This window comes from Diabrotica virgifera, chromosome 4, assembly GCF_917563875.1.
Source record: "Diabrotica virgifera virgifera chromosome 4, PGI_DIABVI_V3a".
Classification (NCBI taxonomy): domain Eukaryota; kingdom Metazoa; phylum Arthropoda; class Insecta; order Coleoptera; family Chrysomelidae; genus Diabrotica; species Diabrotica virgifera.
In genome coordinates this window covers 34298602-34313210 of record NC_065446.1, presented here as the reverse complement: position 1 = coordinate 34313210, position 14609 = coordinate 34298602, and positions in this window count along the sequence as shown.

Here is a 14609-nt window from a genome sequence, read left to right as displayed (position 1 = left end):
TTTTATTGAAGTTTGCTCTTGCTTTCTCTATTTTAACTTTGATTTCTTTGGAGTAATCGTTTGTGTGATTAATTATTGTGCCAAGATAGTTGTAGTTTTCAACTTGCTCTAAAGTTTTACCTTTAATTCTCAGGCTTTCATCATTATTTTAGGTTTTTGATATCCTAATAAATTTAGTTTTCTTGATGTTTATTGATAATCCATATTCTTCACCAAACTCAACTATCTTGTTCATTAGCTTTTGGAGGTCTTTGAGGTTGTCTTCTATTATAATAGTATCGTCCGCATATCTAATGTCGTTAATTGGCGTTCCATTTACCTTTATTCCTGCTGTTTCTCCCTCGAGAGCTCTTTTCATTCCTCCCGTATCATTTATCTTAGATCCATCGGTATACCATACGAGTAAACCTTCTTCCAGTTTCGTGAAGTTCTTCATCCCTTTAGTGGTTTTTATGACCACTTCAAAGGGTGTTACGAAGTCAAATTTGACTAGCATGGCATCTGTCCAATGGAATTTCTTTCAAGATTTTGAGGTGGCCCACTAGATATCCAGGTTTCATTAGTTGTGTCTGTCGCAGCTTTAAAGTGGTAGTTACTGCCTTTGTCCTTATCCAGAACTGCAAGGGAGGAAGGAGACCCAGAGCTGCAGTGGGGCATGTTGATATTGCCCCTGTGATTTCCAGACAAGAAGATATAAGCTTGCTATATAAATGCAAAAAACGGTATATAATATGGTAGTTAGGTATACATATCCTAAATTATAAGACCGTGATCAAGGATAATATAACTTTAACGGTAGGGTATGAAAATGGTTTTTCACGTACTGACACCTGAGTTAAAGCATAATTCTATACCCATGTAAAGGGTAGGTATAGGTGCAAAATATCGCCTGTAAAATGTTTAATGTGTTTTATGTGTATTAATTTTTTTTTCGAATCCTGAGAAAACTAATAAGTATTTTTGAAAAATTTAAACGCAGAATGAAAGACTACATTATTACTGAGTGCCAAAGTTCCTGATAGGCCAGGAACCGAAGCTTTTCACCTCGCAATTTTTACAGAATGGATCGATTTGCTTGAAAATTTGAGAATAAGTAGTTGATAGTCCAAGGATCAAAATCTATATGATGCCGAAAGGCGCTTTTACCAGGGGGGTGGTTGCCACCCCATCTCGGGGGTGGAAATTTTTTATTATATTTTGACCGCAAAAGTTGATAAAAACATTAATTCTAAGCAAAAAATGATCTATACATTTTTTTGATAAAATTAATAGTTTTCGATTTATTCGCTATCGAAAGTGTTAGTTTTATATCGAAGAAATCAATGTTTTCGATATATGTATTCATTTACGATTCACTCAATTTTTGCCGTAGAAAAAATGTTTTCAAACCATTTTCTTGGGAATTAAATAACCTACAATTTTGTATAGAAACATTTTTTCGTATCTCTGATGCTAATCTTTCTATTCGGAAGAAAATGGCATTTTTACCAAACTACAAAAATTCGTTATTCGCTTTCAACTCCAGTTTTTTAATAACTAATCATTCTAATTTAGAGTCAAACTTCTAGAATCTATTAATAATACATAAATAAATAAGAATGGATAAGGTCAATGACTAGAAACATCACTAACTTACATTATTATGCTTCCAATTGGTTTCCCCCTTTCTGTTTTTCAAAAAAATATACTGATTTTTTAACCGTAACTTTTTTATTTTTTACTTTAGAAACTGTGATAAAAAAGAATTTTGTAGATTTTTACCAGATCTATAAGCTTATTAATATTAAATCTTTTTAGAATCCTCAATTGCAAAAATAGGTGACTTTGAAAGGGTTCGTAAAGGTGCTTTTTGCATGTTATTACAAGATTTAATTGTCAATAGCTCACTCAATTTTTGCCGTAGAAAAAATTTTTGCAAACCAGGTTCTTGGGCACTAAATAATCTACAATTTCATATTTAAAGATGTTTTCGTATCTCTGATGCTAATCTTGCTATTCTGAAGAAAAGGACATTTTTTCCAAACTACAAAGATTCGTTATTCGCTTTTAACTCCTTTTTTTTTTAAATTAATCATTCTAAGCCGGTGAAATTTCTAGTACCTATTAACAATACATAAATAAAAAAGACCAAATAAGGTCAATGACTAATTTTAATTAGGGTGGTGATTAGGGGGTTGCTTCCAAACACTTTTTCGCTGAAAAAAATGGGGACTGATATTCTTTTCATTATAAGTTACTTAATTTTTGAGCTAGAGACTTTTTTTTATTTCTGAAGATAGAAATTTTTAAATACTCTAAATTAGTTAGAACAAGTTGTCCTCGAAAATGCATAGTTTTCCCGTCTTTTGACTTTCTTTGAATCTACAATATTTAGCATTTGAAAAAGAAGAGCCAACATATAATAAAGTATAGCTCGATTACTATTGGTCTTAATGAATATTTACAAAAACGGTTTTGTTTATTTTTTCAAAAGGTATATTTTTGTTAGGTAAAGTTGTTTTGATAAAACGAAAACTTTTGGAGTTATTAGCAGAAAACTTATTAAAAACATTGATTTTTTCGATATAAGACTTCCGGTAGCGAATAAATCAAAAATTATCAATTTTATCAAAAAAATGTATAGAACGTTTTTTTGCTTAGAATGAACGTTTTTACCAACTTTTCTGATTAAAACATAATAAAAAATTTCAACCTCCGAGATGGGGTGGCAACCACCCCCATGGTAAAAGCGCCTTTCGGCATGATATAGATTTTGATCCTTGAAATATCCACTACTTATTCTCAAATTTTCAAGCAAATTGATCCATTCTGTAAAAATGGCGAGGTTTTCTATTATTTTAAGCTTCATTACTTGGACTACTGAAAACTTCTTTAATGTTTATTTGAATAAGTTGTAGGAGTCAAAATAAAAGGGAAAATTGAGTGTGACTTTTAATTTCAAATATCTCATTCAAAAGAAACTTTATGGTTATTCTAAGGGACTTTCAGCCCTCGGTAATAATGCAATCTTTCATTCTGCGTTTAAATTTTTCAAAAATACTTATTACTTTTCTCAGTATTCGAAAAAAATGAATACATTTAAGACACATTGAACATTTTGACAGGCGACATTTTGCGCGTATGCCCTTAATGCAATACGAATTAAATTTAATAATAAAATAATTTTAACAAACAATTTTCATCATATCGTTTCAATAATAATGTTTATACATTATTTCTGCATTTCATATTTAATGTAATTTAAATTTTCGAAAACATTCCCATAACTACATCTGTTCCTGGTACACCACAATAATAACCAATATTGTTATTTGTAACAATTTGCCACGTAAGTGCATTTGAAATATTATATAAACGTTTGTCAAACACAGGAAGACCGCAGATGAGATGAGATCCTAAATTTTATTTAGTCTACAATGTACCTGCAGCCGACACGGAAAGAGGTGGAAATAGATAAAGTTTGGAAAACGAATTTTTAGTTTCCGGACGTGACGTCAAGATATCTAGGGAAGGATATTTATTTCCGAAGTCTGGATTTCTTTAAACAAGACTATACCCTCCAGGTTTTTTAAATTTATACGTGTATTGTGGTAAAGTAAAATGAATAGTCAATGGTAGTTATATAGACTTAGGCAAATATGCAAATAAAAAAGTATGAAATATGCGCATAAATATGCAGTATTTTATGCAAAAATATGCAGTATTTTATGCAAAATATGCAAAAAATACTTACAATATTATAAATACATAACATATACAATTATTTTAACATATAAATATTATTTTGAATTGTGGTAACAATAGATTATCAAATGATGTTCTAAATTTTCTAATATAAACTTCTATCTGAATACATATATATACATATATAGAAAAACTTCTTTCGACATCAACAACTGATGTAACTGGGGCATTTTTCAAATTTACTATAATAGATGGTTCTAAATTAAGTGGTTCGGAAAATGTCCCAGCTAGTACTTGAACCACTTCAGAAAGAACCTGGTAACCACTATTTTTTCCATGGTTACTTTAAATTTTTGAAAAATTTCCTTTCCAATAGTACCTTTAACGTTTTGACACAATGGCTCAAATTCTTTTATTAAAACTGTACTCTCTAACAATGATAATTTGGAGGATTCTAATTGAGTTACAGTTTTCTGAACAAAACTATAATTTGCTTTTATGAATGACAGTTGCTGTTGGAGAATGTTATTTTGGAAGGCTTACTTAGCTTCCAATAAAGATTGGCAACTATCATCCGTTAAAAGGTTAATTATTTTTTTAAATCAACAAAATGATCAGCATAGAAATTAGCTGCTTCCAACCATGTTCCTCAATGTGTTAAAATGGGTTGCGGTGGCAGTTCCAGAATACCTTTTTGACGCTCGCTATTAAACTGTTAATTAGTGGAAATTTTTTTCTTACTTCCTTCGCAACTCTGTTTATTCCATGCGCTAACAAGTGACATGTATTAAGTTTGGATAAAATATTTTTAAGTTTTGTCCTGCTTTCACCATATATGGTGCGGCATCAGATAAAATAAGCAACAATTTATCATTAGGCACAGCAGCAGGAAGAAAAAAGTTTGCTAATGCTTCTTGTAGAAACCGTGATATTAGCGTTGGTTTTTTCTACTTGCTTACAAGAAATTAAATATGATTTTGGAAAGGTTTCATCGCTAAGTACACCAATCAATAAGTGCACAATCACAATGTATCTTCCGGACGAGTCAGTAGTCTCGTCGACACATATTATGTAATAGCTATTTGTATAACAAGGGAGGACAGTGCTACTTTTCTTCCCGAGAATGAAGTTTACTGCTCGACGCGTAGCGGAGGGCAGTAATCATTCAAGGGAGGAAAAGGCACTTTACTCCCATGTTATACATATGGTTTTTCCACCTTCCTCAGTTAACAAGTCATTTTTCCATTTTTACTTAATTTATTTACGTAACTAACCAACAAAATTTATTATAACTAAAACTAACAAGTAGGTACAATATAACTGTCAACTGTCAAATATAAGTCAAATTATTAATGTAAACATTGTTAAATCAAAATAACAATTTACTATTTTTTACTATTCTGCAAAATACAGGGTGTTTTATAAATAAACGTTAAAATGTATAGATACTTACGTAATAGAAAATAGATATTGTACACAAAATAACTTATTGAAGTGTCAATAAGTTATATTTCATGAATGAAATACCATGACGTCACTTTTACTTTTCCTCCCTAGGGAGGAAAAGTACAACCTTGCTCCCTACAATCAGGTCTGGAAAAGTATACTTTCGGTAGAGGTAGGTGGAAAAAGTAATTATTACCTATTTCGGCTTTTATGTTGTGGATAACTGAGGAGTATAACAAATTGACATTTCTCTTTAGAGTTCGTCCACTGGGAATGTTTTGTTTGCAATATTTTTTTAAAAAAGAACTAAAGTTTTCATTAGATAATTTTGAAAGCGGTATATTAGAAGATACTAATGCACGACACAAGTCTTCGTTAAAAGTTTCTTGTTCGGATATCGGTTTGTTTTTTGGAACTTGACTGAAAGCACTTGGACACTGAAGGTTGATATTTTTCACCGGATGTGGTTTTTACTTTTTTAGCTAAATGTTTCGCGGTACTGATATGCTGATCTATTTGAAATTTTTTTTCAGATGAAATCTAAAAAAGAATATAAATATTCTATAGTTGTACCCATTTTTAAAATCTAAGATTGTAGAAATAAACTAAAATGAACCGTTTTTGCATAACAATTAAAATATTTAAATTAAATCAAATAAAAATCGGTGTAGTAATCTTGAAAATGTCAAGAAATGACTGTGCAAGAAGGAAGAACCTCCAAATATTTACAATAGGCTCTTGGTCTTTTCTGTTTACATTTAAAGAAAAAATACTGTGAGCATAAATTAAATCTTGTTTTAGAAAAATTAAAGCAAACTATGCTATTGTTAGAAAAAAAAATGTTAGCGACCTTTCAGTAGACTATTGAATGATTTGAATTTTAAATAGATATCCTATTTTTTATCGCAAGGAGTTTAAAAAATGCTTGAAAAAAGAAAAAATACATCGATTTATTGCGAACTAGCCTTGTGTCGGTACTTTTCTTAAACATAATCTCCAATTTTAAAATCTTTGTTTGTACCACCGTGTAAATTTTTAAAGTAAAATAAAAACTAATACGTATGTAATTACGGTTTTGCCACAACATGAGCAATAAACTTTATCCATATTCATAGATAGCTCTTTGTAAGGTTCTATCCAAGTTGAAACATTGCTTATTTTCAGGATTTTCAAAGCACAATAATTATTCACAATTAGAAATACTCGTTGTTTAGGCCTCCAATTTTACAACAAAAGTGAAACCAAGTGAAACTAACCGTCAAAATAAAAATTTTTACTTAGAGACATAAACTGGCAAACACAAACCATTAATTCCAGGACAAAACGTGACAAAACTATAAGCCGCTGTCCTTTATTAGTTACTATACCAAGAATTTGAATACCAAGTGATTATAAAACAAAATCAAATATTGGCATTTTCATGCTATCTGTACCTAAGCTTGAATATAAAAATATATAGTCAACACCAAATTTTCAAATTATATGCACTTTATGCTCACTTTTATAAAAATATGCAAAATTTGACATTTTTGCATTTTTTATGCATTATATGCAAAATATGCAATTTGCATATTTGCCTAAGTCTAAATTAATTACACTAGAGCCCTAAAATTACCAATATGTATCCCGAGTGACAATTTGACAGTTTTAATTTCAGACAGTAATTTAATTTTTGACAGCAATTATGTCAAATTGTCACGAGGGCCGAGAGCAAAATATATATAATTTTTAAGAGCTCGAGTGTAATTCGGTAAGAATATTTCATGAATAAAATTCTCTTTTTAAATCATTTTAACTAATATTTTATTCATATCATCGCCTGAATCTTTGTTAGACCTGTTCATGGTTGTTCTCTTTGACAAGTTGTACAACCTGCATTGTCATTAATTTCACTTAATGATTATATAACACTTGACGACGGGAAAGTGTCACGAGGGCAAACAAATCGGTAATTTTTAAGAGTTCTTGTAAAACATTAATTGTCATTAATGTCACTGAATGTTCATTTTTGAGTAGCAACGAAGGGTACCTGACGTAATACTTGACAACGGGAAATTATCAGTAGTAATTGCACAAGAGCTCTAAAATTATCGAATTTTTCCCGAGTGACACTTTGACAGTTTTATTTAACGACCCGAAGGGGAGTGAAATTATGTCAAAGTGTCACGAGGGCAAAAATTCGATAATAATTTTAGAGATCGAGTGCAATTTGTTGCGATTATTTCATGAATAAAACTGTTCAAAACCAAAATTTTATTGTAATTTATTTATGTAAGTACAAATTAGTACAATTAAACATTAAACACACAGTTGTTATAAATATTTTACGGTTCAAAGTCATCGCTTTTATAATTTTTAAAACATTAATTGTCATTAATGTCACTGAATGCATTTTTTCGTAGCAACGAAGGGCATCTGACGTAATATACTTGACGACGGGATATTATCAAAAATTATCGGGTATAATATCACAAGAGAGTGAGAATAAATTGAACATAATGCGACAGTTTTTCGAAAATTTGTTGTCTGGCAATAGACACGAGAGCCCGCAGGGCTCGAGTGGCTAATGCCCAATGACATCAAATTTGAGTAAAAATGAAGCAATATCTTCTTATTTATTTTTACTGTCGTGTGATATTCGTAAGATTATTTTTTAATACGTATATTATGGATATTTTTTTAAATGTGACAGTTGTCAAAACTAGGAAACTGGTTGCCATTAAACAGAAACAATCCACTTAAAAAAATTCTATCGGTAATTTTCTACAGTAGATAATTCTCAGTATAATTTTAATCTGATTGGACAAAATTAAACACGTAATCAAATATCTTACTATACGATTGGAAGTTAAAATCATTAAAAAATAATCACTTTAATTTTTATTTCTGTAGCTTTCTATTGGTCAGAATCTCCTATGAATGAAATAATCAGTAGTAATTACACGAGAGCTTTAAAATTATCGATTTGTATCCCGAGTGACACTTTGACAGTTGTAACTCCCCTTCGTGTCGTGAAATTATGTTAAAATGTCACGAGGGCAACACAAATTGGAAATTTTTAAGAGCTCGAACGTAATTCGGTAAGATTATTTCATGAATAAAACTGTTTTTTGAATCATTTTATATATTATTTTATTGATATCTTCGCCTAAATATTTGCTAAACATGTTCATGGTGTTCTCTTTGACAAGTTGTAAAACATTAATTGTCATTAATGTCACTGAATGTTCATTTTTGCGTAGCAACGAAGGGCATCTGACGTAATACTTAACGACGAGAAATTATCGAAAAATATTCCCGCTGTAATTTTTATTCTTGTAGGTTTCTATTGGACAGAATCTCTATGAATGAGATAATCAGTAATACATAGTTACACGAGAGCTCTAAAATTATCGATTTGTATCCCGAGTGACACTTTGGCAGTTTTAATTTTACGACCCGAAGGGGAGTGCTATAAACAGCCTACCAATGACAGGCTAATGGGTCTATAGTTTTGGAATTTCTATTTATTTCCCTTTTTAAAATAAAAAAAATCTAAGGCATTGTAAGAGCATTTAAGTAAGTCATGGTTATTATTAGACAAGGCGAAATCGGCGGGTTCGAAGGGAAAAATATTCCCATGAGATTTTTTTGCATAATCACATTCGTGAGATATCCCAGAATAAGGTTCAAGAAGTCGCCCACGTGAAAAGTGGGCCAATTTTTTTTTAACAATTTTTTTTTTAATCAAGTTACAAGAATTAATATTTTTTGCCCGAACAATTTTTTCTTTAATTTTTTGGACCATTCTGGACAAAAAAGGTATCTTATAATTTTTCTCTAAAGTTGATCGTTTTCGACTTATACGCAATTTAAAATTGAAAAAAACGAAAAATGGCGATTTTCAAGGCTTAATAACTCGGTTAAAATTTATTATTATGAAAGTCAATATATGACTAAATAAAAGTTTAAAGCCCCCCCTACAAGATCCTGAAGAAATTTTTGTCATTATTGTATTACTAAGCTGTTATTTTTAAGTAATAATAATAAGCACCATGCACGTGTGCGGCCGCTGTAAATTCTGAGTGCGAGAGAGAAGCCATTCCAGCAGTCCAATTGTGCATCTTACTCGCACTCACATTTACAGCGGAGTCAATACGATCTAACAGCTCATTGTTATTAATTAAAAATAACAGGTTAGTAGTAAATTAATGACACAGATTTCTTCAGGATCATGTAGCGGCGACTTTAAACTTTGATTTAGTCACTTTCTGACTTTGATAATAATAATTTTTAACCGAGTTATTAAGTCTTAAAAATGGCAATTTTCGCGTTTTTCAAATTTTAAATTGCTTATAACTCGAAAGATATCAACTTTAGAGAAAAATTATAAGAAAGCTTTTTTGTCCAGAATGGTCCAAAAACCCTAAAAAAAATAGTCCGGGCCAAAAATATTGATTTTTGCAATTTGATTAAAAAAAAATTGTTAAAAAAAAATTGGCCCACTTTTCACGTGGGCGACTTCTTGAACCTTATTCTGGGATGTCTCACGAATGTGATTATGCAAAAATATCTCATGGGAATATTTTTCCCAACGAACCCGCCGTTTCCGCCTTGTCTATATACTTTTATTTCAATGCAGTTATTAAAAATATTTTCTTATATTTTTATTATGTGTTTTCCTACATACATATTTTATTATATTTTCGCAATAATTTCGCATTGCGTTTCTTGCTGCTCTATTATTTCTGGTATATCTTCAGATCCAACTTTTTTCACTATTTTTCGGTGTTTTTCTTCTTTAACTCGTGGTTGTTTTGGTTTTGACTCGAATAATGTGTGGTAGCAGTTTTCTATCATTATTATTAAAGTTTCTGTAATTTTTTTGTTTTCGTCATTAATTAATTTTGCCAAAGTACAAATTTTAAATTAACGGAGGTAATTACTATGGGATTTATACGCACATGCAGAAGTTTTAATAGAACCTGTCGTCATTACTTCTGGCGACAACAGAAGTGAGAGTCACATATTCTCAACTTCTCGGGAACGTTCAGCATAAGAACACACCGAATGTATAAACTAGGGAGGAAATTCATGATATACAATATGGGCCGAAATAAAGGAGTACATATTTAGTTGAAAATAACTTTTTTGTTTTTTTTTGGGCAATTTAATTTCTTTTTGCAGGGCTAATAGCCTAACATGTACTTAACATGACTGCAAAGGAAGCAAAAACAACGTACAAGGTCGGGCTTATAAAAAAATTTATGTAACGGTGCATTCGAGCTCGTTGCAAATGAAAATTGCACATTGATATGCACTTTTGGTTGGTAAACTATCCATAACACTTCAGTAAAACGGAAATTTTTCAAAATCACCGGATTCGCAAAATAATATTTTCTTATTAAATTAAAAAAATATAACATTTTAACAAATAACACATTTATGAAAACAGTTTAATAATTTTAAAACTTAGACTAAAATATTATGAATGTGGCCACCATTATTGTTTACCACTTCTTGGAGTCGTCTGCGCCATAAATTTATAGAACCATTTATTAAGTCAAGCGTCCACAGACCCGCATCGTACGCATCGTACGCAACGGATTTTAGTTTGACAATCGATAATGCGATCCGTACGATGCGGATCAGTGGACGCGGTTACATAAGTTTCTGTACAAGGCAAACTAAAATCCGTTGCGTACGATGCGTCCGATGCGTACGATGCGGGTCTGTGGACGCTTGCCTTTACACCCTGTTTAAAATTGTTCCAAACAAACTGCATTCTTTCTTTGAGCTGTTGGATGGTTTCAAATTGTGGTCCGTCATACAAATTTTGTTCGAAAATTCCCCAAATTGAATAGTTAACCGGATTTAATTCAGGATTGTTAGGTGGCCACATCTCTGGCTCAATATAGTCCGGGCAATTTTCACTCAAGAATATCCTTGTATTATGGGAAGGGTGCGAAAGTGCACCATCCTGCTGGAAAGTGTAATCATAACATACTTTTCTTCAATTTCAGGTAATAGGTGCTGCAAGATTTGTTCTTGATATGTTTCTGAGTTAAGTTTTACCCCGGCATCAACAAAAATTAACGAGAAAATCAAACGAGATTTTCACAACGTAGATACTGCAACAGAGATCATTACACCTTCTGAGAAATGACTTTTTTCAACTAAAAGATGCTCTATAGGAATTTCTCTCTTAAATTGTACGTCAAAATATACGCTATTATTTTGGGTATTTTTAGGAGGCCGTAAATAAAACATTTTTTCATCTGAAAACTATATTTTTTTAATATCGTCTCGAGAGCGGAATTTTCTCAGTAGCAAATTACATATTTCCAGTCGTTTTTCTCTTACATTGACAGTAAGTATTTGATAGTAAATTTTTTTAAATACTTTAAGACGGCAATCTTCTTTAACGATTCTTCGGACTGATGTGCGGAAAATCCTTAGGTTTCTCTTGCGATTTTCCTTCTTCCAACAGATTGACCAGGTTGCAAATTTCATTACACAACCCTTACTCTAGCAACATTTTCTTCAGTACTTGAGCTTCGCTTCCTTCCTCTTCCACTATTGTGTTCAATAGGCCCATTGGTTTCCCTTAGATGTCTCAAGAACTTTCCTATCGTTCCAATTTGCCAATTTTTCTCAGGAAATAATTATAATTTTCACGGTAATATTTAAATAATATTCTGTCCTCTTTGCTTAAAAGTGGCATTATGAACCGGTCAATTTACTTACTTAACTATAAATGTTAAACAAATTGACAACCTAAGCAGTCATGGCCTACTAAATAAAATTGACATATTTGAGCGTTTGAGAAATTCTTACGACATTTAACAAAAATTACTGCTAATATGAGGTAAAAACGATGGAAAAGATATAATATAATATTAAGAGGGTTTCGTTCTGGTGAACATATTAGAAAAGTACTGGAACAAGATTTCCTAATTTAAGTAAATATTTTACAAATTCGGAATTTTTTTAAACTTTATGGCGAAGGCGTCTTCTGAACATTATTTAAATAAAAAAAATGGTATTTTGCGAATTCGCTGATTTTGAAAAATTTCCTTTTTACTGAAGTGTTTAGGATAGTTAACCTACCAAAAGAGCATATCAGTTCAATTTTAGCTAAGACAGTTTTCATTTGCAACGAGCTCAAATGCACAGTTACATAATTTTTTTTATAAGTCAGACCTTGTACGTTATTTTTGCTTCCAAATTTGCAGTGCTGTTGAGGACTATTAGTCTTCTAATAAGAGTCTAGAAAAATAAGAAAAAACTATATGTCTGTCTTTGTCTTAAAATAAAATACAATAAAATAAAGTAAAACCGTAAATTGTTTTAAAAGGTTGTAAAACACTAACTAAATTTCATCTGTAGATTCTTTTTAGTTATGCAATATTATTTATTTTCACATTTCTCGTCCTGAAGTTTATTTTGTAATGAAATCCTTGCTTGTAGATACATGTAGAGTTAAAAATAAATTACTAGAAAATGATAAGTTTTTATAACTATGAAATTGTTGCATATTTCTTTATGGCAGGATGATATTAAAGAGCACCTGAGAATGTTGTAATCTTTAAATAGGGATATTATTTCCTACCGGAACAAAACCGCAAATATCCTTCGTGATAGTAATGCAGGTATGCATACATGCCTTTTAAACATAGGCGGGGTAGATTAAGAAAAGTTATAAAATATGCAACCATGAATTACAACAAAACAAATGTTATGAAAAATCAAAAAGAAGACTTGAGAATCCTAGTCAAACAAAAAAAGAAAAATAGAAGAATACAATTGGGACTGTTAATAAAATTAAATAAAACCAACCAAACTAGATGAAACGGATGAACGAGATTCGCTTGGGCTTCAGTTGATAATTTTTTTATTAACAAATAAAAAGTATGCTCAAAATCTAAAAAAAAGAAACTGTTCAACGCTGCATCCTTCCCATCCTTACATATGGAAGGCAAGGAAAAGACAAGTGATCAACATACAACTTTCTGATAGAAGGAATATCTAGATAAGAAACGTCACAAAATTACTAATAGCCAAATAGAAAAATTGTAGTAGAAATTCGCATGACATTATATGAGGCAAAAAGATGGAAGATAGACTAAGATTATTACCAAATAGACATCATATACTTATAACCAAAAACGATGAAAATCACATATGGGGTGGGTGGATGACCTGAAACATCACGCTGCTTCGATATCGATGCACAAGGCACGAGATAGAGAAAGCTGGAGGAACAAACGGGAAGCCTATGTCCAAATTGGATGTCCCAAGGTTAATAGATAGCTAGATAGACAGATGTCCTTAAGAAGGTATTTGACAGGGTCAAATTAAAGGACGTTATCCATTTATTGTAAGTGAGAAAAACGAATAATCGAAAATAATGATAAATAACGATCGAAAGCATCTACCAGAACAACACAATAAAAGTAAAAGTAGAAAAAGAACTAACTGACTCAACTGAAGCTAGCAATGGGATAATACATGGAGGTTTCCCTGAGTTCTCTATTCCCAAGTAGCACAATAAAAACATTTTAGTTATATTTAAGGTTTATAAAGGTTTTATTGTGGTAAATAAGAAGATAGTGAAATGTAGAAACTCAAAAGACTCCATTTTCAAACAAACAAATGTTTAAAAATAATAAAATCTTTGGATTTCTTAATTCGGAAACAGATTCTCTCTTATACCTATTCCCATCCTTCTAAAAATTGCAAGGAATAAAGGGTGATGAATGTAGAGACATGGGGAGTCTACATAGTTGCACTCCACAACATATCAATTCACCGAGGTAAAGATCAACAAATCTGCTTCCTAGTACTCGATACGTGAGTAAAACCGTAGGTAGATAAAAGGCATTATATTTAATTTCGATTCAGAGATCATTACCATCTTTCTATGGACCATTTCGAACTCTTTTGTTCTCATCAGGAAAGCAACTGTAATGATGCTAGAGCATCATTTTCGAACTCAAAAGAGTTCGAAATGGTCCATAGAAAGATGGTAATGATCTCTGAATCGAAATTAAATATAATGCCTTTTATCTAAGAAGATAATGGTTTTAAATTTACCTTGTAGATATACTGCCAGAACTTTAAAACTGTTAATCATTTGTCACTAGTTTTAAAGTATCTAATAAGAGTATCAAATAAGACTAATTAATCTTAATAGATAATTTGTCTTATTGTAGTTTTAAAATGGTTTATTCTCAATTCACTTTATAACTAATCAGTTTTATAAAGAACTTCTGGACTGTTTGGTTTTATTAAATTCTTGTTTGTTACCTTTTAGTTTTCAAGCAGTTTTAAAGATTCTCCTAATATGACTAATAAAACCTATTATTAAAACTACTTGATCTCAAGACTATTATGTCAGTAAAATATATGCTTTAAAACTATTTTTTAGTTGTCTTTAAAGTTGCTTTCTTAAAAGCAATTATTAGTAGGCTATATTAAAACCAAACGCTCTTAACTGA